This window comes from Elephas maximus, chromosome 7 (genome assembly GCF_024166365.1).
Source record: "Elephas maximus indicus isolate mEleMax1 chromosome 7, mEleMax1 primary haplotype, whole genome shotgun sequence".
In the NCBI taxonomy this organism is placed as follows: domain Eukaryota; kingdom Metazoa; phylum Chordata; class Mammalia; order Proboscidea; family Elephantidae; genus Elephas; species Elephas maximus.
In genome coordinates this window covers 71959028-71966979 of record NC_064825.1, presented here as the reverse complement: position 1 = coordinate 71966979, position 7952 = coordinate 71959028, and the positions used below count along the sequence as shown (strand labels likewise).

At 33.8% G+C, this 7952-nt stretch overlaps 1 protein-coding gene across 18 annotated transcripts in view; it reads left to right on the top strand.

Annotated features, from left to right (window-relative positions):
- Window positions 1-7952, top strand: part of SOX6 (SRY-box transcription factor 6) — a 657692-nt gene that overhangs the window by 61074 nt on the left and 588666 nt on the right. The window lies entirely within an intron of this gene.

The window sequence follows — 7952 nt, the reverse complement described above, 5'->3', positions numbered from 1 at the left end:
TTTCAGGCATAGTGCTAGGGAATCCTCTAGTCTTAGAGTAAGAGTTGGAATATGTCAGTGTCACAGCTTGAAGAGATCACCGTAAAGCAAAACATTATAGAGCTTGTAGGTCTCTGACTATTCTCGTTTCCAATTTTAACTGACTTTGACAGTTGCTTTATATGAATCCACCAGAACATTGATAACTGGATTGGCTTTGAAAACTTCTCTACCCTGTCCTTGGCCCCCAGCATCTAAGTCATAAAAACTGGGCTTGGTTTGCATTTTCTTGAGCCATTGCTCTTAAGGGCAGTCTTACATTAAACATCAAAATATGCTACTATGCCTATAGTCTGAAATGATTTTTTTTCTTGGCAAAGAAAGGCCAAAACAAAATAAACTCAAATTTCAAAATTTTGCTTTAATTGCGATAACCTTTATGACAAAAAAAAAAAAAGTATTTGTATGGTGTACTAGTAGCATAGAAAAAGCAGGGATTCAAAGAGCTCGGGAAAGTAAATATTACCAGCTTTCCTTAGACTCTAAGTAATAGTAAGAAATATTGTAAAAATTAGAGTTTCGGATGGAAAACTAGTACAATACCCTTAGTAAGGCATGAAAGTCAGTAGCATGTAACTGAGAGACAGGGATAAAGTAATTTTATTTATTTTAAAGTTAGAAAGCTGCATTTGTATGTTTTGATTTAGCTATTTTTAAGACACCTGTGTCTCAGTAGCTAAAATTGCAGATTCCAGCTGTGAATAATGAAAATCATTGTGTGGGTGTAAATGGTGTATTGACTGCTCTTTTCAGTCTATAACACACCTTCCTTGTTGGCACCAAAGAGCAATGAATAAGCCATTTTATTAAAACTGAGGCTTGTGGTTCTAATCAGGGGTCACTGGTTGCCTCTCACTTTTCAGTTTCAGATTTGTCTATGTTTGATCAGGGGGCAGCAATGAAATTATTATGACAAAGACTTTGTCCTAGGCTGTATCTGTCTTTTGAAACTTGGAAGTCTTAGGAACCATGATGCTGACAGCATGTGAACACTGCAAGAATGTGCAAGCTATGTAATGTCCTAAAGAAACCTTTAAGTATCATCTTCCTTTTGTGTTGTTTGAAAGAGTTTCGGATATTGTTAAGGTACTAGTGAGAACGTGTGTTATTGATTAGAGGAGACTTTTTTTCAAGCAAATACACGTTAAAGACAGCCTTCCCATTACTTTTTCTTACTCAATGCCTGCTTTATACAGCAAGTTCATTAACATGTAGATATGCAGTGATTGAAGTCAGACTGCTTTTTACAGTGGAGTTGTCTTGATATAATGAGCCCCTCTTTAATGTTCAAAAAATTGTTGTTACTTTCTAAAAGGGGTTGTTTGTGAATTTCATTAAATTTAATCTCCTCTTCAAACAATTTCAGCATTGTTCAGTTTACTACAATTAAAATGCTTTTTGATGCTAAAAAATCACTTTTTACAGATGTATCACAAATGTAAGCACTGTGAGAGGGGCTTTGTTTTTTACTTTGAAAGAAAAAGCTGCTATTTAGCTGAGATTTCTCATTTTTTAAATTGGTGCTCCATATGGAAAATCAGAAGAGGGTATACTACTTACTGTATTGCTACACAGACTAGTTGGCTCATGAGGGTTAGGTTTCACAACTCGTTCATTCAATCCCTGAACTAAAGCACTGGTCTAATCATAATATAAAAACAAGGTCTTAACCTTGCTGTCTCAGTTTACTAGAGTAGAAGCCCTCCATCTTTAGAATGTTACAAGTCCTGAGAAAGAACAGAAATCAGTAAAGTTAGGTTTCTGCTTAGAGAAACCTGATTAAATTTTCAGTTGCAGAGCAACAATTGTAATTCAAAGTGGATAGCTTCATTCTTTGTAAATTATCCTTTCCATTTAGGCAAGTATAATTTTCCACTGGTCGGTAGAAGAAGGTAGAATTTCCAGCAAGGAAATTTTCCAGGTGAAACCAGGATGATTTGATTGTGAAGGCAGACCATGGGAGAGATGAAAAAAAATTACTTGATTTTCTAGGATATTTATTTCTGCTTTAGTTTCTTTCAGAGGCTGTTTACATGATGCCAAAACATCTGGTCAAGTCAGAAGTATATTTAGAGTTTTACGATAGTTGGTGTTATATAGAAAAATTATTTGAGATGTTGTGGCCAGTTTTTGAAATTGTGTGTTGACTTTTTATGAACACAGCCAGCATCTGAAACTTACAGAAGTCTTTAAAGACTCAGCTAGCTGTAGAACTAAATTGGCTTTTATAAGTCATTATGATGTAGCCAAATAATGAAAAAATTTTTTTGTTTTTTATATGATAACACTGTCATTTGGAAAAGGCATGAAATACATAGTCCTGTAGGTGTTAATAATAATAAAGATAATGTCACTGATATTATCGTTTATCACAATGATGATAATAATGACAATGATAACATTGAGAGTATCATAATTTCTAATTACAAAGGTAACATTTTCAGGTGAGAAATAAGAGTATTTGAAATAGGTACATAAGAGCAATAGGTATATGAGCAAAGGGAAACTATAAAATGGTGAATGAAAGAGTCATGGGGTTTTATATTTAGACAAACTGGGATCATGTGGAGATTGCCCACTTTATGTTAATTAAATGAGAAGAAGCTTTATTAAAGAAAGGAAAGTCAAAAAGTTGGACCAGGTAGGAAGGATATTCCAGGGGTGGTGTATAGTCAAGAAGAAATATGGGTGTGGGAATTGCTTGGCTAGATACATTCCATGTGGAGTAAATTTTCTGGAAGGGAGTTTAGGGTGCAAGACAAGGAGAAGAATGATATTCAGGAACAAACTGAAGAAAAGTAGGGACTTAAGAAATCTGTCAAAAACAATACAGATGCCATATGGGTAAGTTCCTAGCCTTACTTTGCTCATCTTCACACTTCAAAGGACACACACACGTAAACTCTAGTTACACTGGAGACTTTTTACATCTTTGGTAAAAATTTCTAGTTTTTAAGGGACGTTAGGATGGAGAAACAAAATTTTATGAAAAACCATAGTTGTATTTATTAGTTGTGACCAGGTGATTTAATAGGATTAAATCAAAAGACTACATTTTGTGAATCATCAGAAATTCTGGGATTCTGAAGCTTGGAAGACATTTAACTCACATTAAAAAAAGGAAAATTAAGTGTGGCAGTCATGTTACAGTATGTAAGAATTATGAAAAGTTGGAGAATAAAATTAGAAATTCCTGATATGGTGTTACTTAACTTGACCTCTGAGGCACTCTCAACTGGGGCTTAGGAATTGTGTTATATTGTCTAGAGAACAAAATTTGTATGTATTGTGTATTTTATGAATTAACATCCTATACTTTTTATTTTATGCAAAAGGAAATTTAAAAAAAAGGGCAAGAACAATAGTGTGTAAATATTAGCAATTTGAATAAAAGTGAATTTATGATCAGGATAAAATGTTATTTGCTAAAAGTAAACTATTTGATTTGATACTGGACAGTATCTGAAAAGTTAAATATTTTAATCAACATAGAAAACGTTATAGATGCTTGTCCTCGATTAATAACTAATGTTTTTATAGTCACTCTGGCCTATGATTATGTGGTTATATTGAACTGTGCCTGTAAAGAGGATGCCACAATTACACTTTAAGTGTATTCAAATATTTTAGCCAAAAGACATAGTTGGAGCACTAAGGTAATTATTGTATTTTAGTATGAAAAATATGATGTTATTAGAAAATCTAATCATTTAGTATCATTTTCAGCTATATTTCCATTTATTTTAGTCAGATTTAACTGATGGCTGGACAGTCATTGATTTGGGTATGTGTAATATTAATGCTTTTAACTTGTTTTCTTTCTTGTTTTTAGACTAGGACTGTAATGCGTTTCTGATAATTATGACTGAGTAATATCCCCAGCCATCCTAGCCATTCGAATCTATTAGTAAATTATATGTTTCCAATGATGAATATATATTCATTTAAGGACCTTTTGTTAGATGCTAGAGGTAGAAGATACTACAGAATGTAATTTAGATCAATGCATTTCTTTTGATTAAATCCTCATTTTGAATCAAACATAAGTTCTTGATTTTTTTTACATAAAAAATGATTAAATATCAAAACTCAGGAATACTATATAAGCTTTTCCTGTCAAGACCTCAAGATTGAAATATGGAGAAGCAAAAATTTATAGTAAAAAACTCATCTGAATAGAAAATTACTAAAACATATCATTGGATTGTTGGTAAATATGAATTTGTTTATAGTTTTACCTGTTTAAGGGCACTTTGGTGAAGGCTCTCCTGATTATTAAAAAATGTTTATCATGTTTCCATTTTTAAAAGTGGTTTGACTTTCTGGTGGGTAAGATAAAAACTTTTATATGTTTAAGACTTTCTATGTAATAATAATGATGATAATATATTTTATTGAAGAAAAAACCTTAGATGCTTAAATTACCTGTCATATCTAAGGGGGTGAAGGAGAGAGAATAATTATAGTTATCTTTGTAGATGATCAGCTAATTAGTGGTAATTTAGATTCAATAAATGCACACACTGAAATGTTTAATGAGTTTTCATAGCATTGTCAACTTTTTAATGTATAAGGTAAAAAAATTTTCATTTTTAGATTGTTAAATATCTTCATGTTACTGAGATCACATTTGTTTGTTAGATTCTATTTGTTTGTTTATTTATTTTTGGTTGTGAATTTTGCAAAATGTCCTGCAGGCTAGTATGTGATTCAGATTGAGATGTTTTCCATTTTTAGATATTTCTGTGTGAAACATTTAGAGAAGTAATCCTGCACATCTTTTAAGCAGTCAGTGACCTTATCTTTCTCCAAAATCAAATGATATTCAATACTGATACTATGGAGAAAGGAATCAAAATAGATACCTAATTATAATTACTTTTCCCCCATCATTATATCACTACATGCAAAACAACTGATTTTTAAGAGATCACACAATTGCTGAGTTTTGGCAGGTACAAAGGGTGTTTTTTTCTTTACTCTCCTCTCCCTTTCTGTTTTCATCACATGTAGGATTTATTGGAACAGTTCAGACTGACCTCTTCTTGAAAGACTGAGCTTGAATTCTAATAGTTAATAGGAAATAGCAGAAAAGCAAAAAGAAGTTAGAATGTTTATAATTGCTTTATATTTTTAGAAATCCTTAACTTTTATGGTACAGTTCAGTCTTTTCAGAGAATAAGGACAGTTTAGGTAATTTTTTGGGGAATTACTATAAAGGCTTAGACCAAATTCTCTGTGTGTGTGTGTGTGTGTATATATATATATATATATATATAAAATTAGCTACCAGAGTTACTTATTTTTGAATAAAAGATAAGCAACAAGAAGGCAGGGGCTATGTCTTGACAGTATGTAGTTTTGTGTAGCTAGTACTATGTTTGGCACATAGTTTGATATTCAAGAATTGTTGAAAAAGCAAAGGACGATAGGATGAGAAGAAATAAGGGGAAGTAAAAAAACCTAAGTTGATTTGGCAAAGTGATAAATTTCATGTTACTGTATTGTGGGGTCTTTTTTTGGACTGATATATTTTTTTCCCAGACCAGTAACTAACAAGGGGTATGATCTTCACACTGAGCATGAACATGGCATAGCTTTTGTGAAACCTGCCACCCAAGGGTTTTAAGCAATCTTGTTTGCCATCGTTTCACTGTGGCTCAATTATTCTCCTTCCTATTCATTTTTTTGGATGGTATTGGTAAAGAATGGCACTAAAGTTACATGTAACATTTCAAGGAAAGCTGATTGCTATCAAATATATCGTGATGACTATATTTACTGCCTCTTCTTTGGAAAGACCAATCCTTTTCTGTGACCAATCCTCCTTTTTAATGGGCTGAGTACCACCTCCCAGTAAGGCCTCCCACTTCCTAAATTGCCCTGTTGATCATCCTGAGACACTTTGAATACTCTAACATGTAGGTGATGTTTCGGCGTCAATGACCTTCGCTAGTATACTGACAAAAGTAACTTATTATTCTGCTTTTAGATAAGGTCCTAGGTGAGATGGTGTTAGGATTTAGATTTGGTAGAGGACCTAGTGATAATAAAGTTTAGAAATGAAACGCATCTATCCTATCTTTATGACTTTGCTGTTATTTTATTTACTGTTAATTTTATCTTGGCTCTGTTTGGAGTCGAGGGCATCAGTGTTAGATGGCCCTAAGATCAATGTCTCTTTAAAGACATGGTCTCTACTGGGAGATGTCGATACTAGCTTGTAGCCATTTACACACGTCTGTTTTGAAGCACTGTTGATGCAAGTGTCCTTCCTTTATAGCTAGAAAGTTAAAGAGAAAGAAAATAGTATTTAAGATGATAAATTGCTGGGCTTAAAGCCCAAATTTTCAATCCTTTTGTTGACACTATTGTTTAATAATTATATAACAGTCGCATAGCTTCCAGCATCACAGCAACACATAGCCCCCATAGTATGACAAACTGACAGATGCATAGGGATGCATTAAGGTTATATCCATTCACCATACTTATTCAGTCTGTATGCTGAGCAAATAATTTGATAAACTGGATTATATGTTTGAAGGAAGACTCAAGAACAACCTGTGATATGCGGAGGACACAACCTTGCTTGCTGAAAGTGAAGAGGACTTGAAGCACTTACTGATGAAGAACAGAGACAACAGCCTTCAGTATGGATTACGCCTTAACATAAAACAAAAATCCTCACAACTGGACCAATAAACAGCATCATGATAAATGGAGAAAAGACTGAAGTTATCAAGGATTTCATTTTACTTGGATCCAAAATCAACACCCATGGAAGCAGCAGTCAAGAAATCAAATGACACAATGCATTGGGCAAATTTGCTGCAAAAGACTTTAAAGTGTTGAAAAACAAAGATGTCTCTTTAAGCAAAAAGGTACACCTGACCCCAACCATGATGTTTTCAATTGTCTCATATGCGTGTGAAAGCTGGACAATGAATATGGAAGACCGAAGAAAAATTGATGCCTTTGAATTATGGTGTTGGCAAAGAATATTGAATATACCATGGACTGCCAAAAGAATGAACAAATCTGTCCTGGAAGAAGTACAGCCAGAATGCTCCTTAGAAGCAAAAATGGCAAGACTACGTCTCACATACTTCGGACATGTTATCAAAAAAAAAAAAAAAAAAATGTTATCAGGAGGGATTAATCCCTAGAGAATGACATCGTGCTTGGTAAAATACAGAGTCAGTGAAAAAGAGGAAGTCCCTCAATGAGATGGATTGACACAGTGGCTGCAACAATGGGCTCAAGCATAACAATGAATGTGAGGATGGTGAAGGACTGGGCAGTGTTTTGTTCTGTTGTACATAGGATCATTATGAGTCAGAACTGACTCGATGGTACCTAACAACAACAACAGATGAGGCTGACCTTTGTAAATTACATAAATCTCATTTTTGTTCTGGAGAATTTGACTCTCATATTTAAGATTTTATAAAACCAAAACCAAACCTGTTGCTGTTGAGTCGATTCTGACTCGTAGAGGGAGACCCTGTAGCCAAAAACCAAACCCGTTGCTGTCGAGTTGATTCTGACTCCTGGTGACCCTATAGGACAGTGTAAAACTGCCCCATAGGGTTTTCAAGGAGTGGTTGGTGAATTCAAACTGCCAACTTTTTGCTTAGCAGCCAAGCCTTAACCACTGGATCACCAGGGCTCCACAATGAACTTTATTTTCAAAATATCAGCTATACAATGGGTATTTTCTTGTTTTGATTTTAGCTCATTGGATTTTTATGATTCACAGAGATTTAAAAAAATAGCACTTAACCTCTGTGTTTTACTTTATAATTTGTCAAAAAGTGCTAAATTTATCTTGGGTCATCCATATTAAAATTTAAGGTATCGGAGAAAGTTTTAGGTGTTACTGCAGTGACTTTTCTCTATGTGTTCAGGTT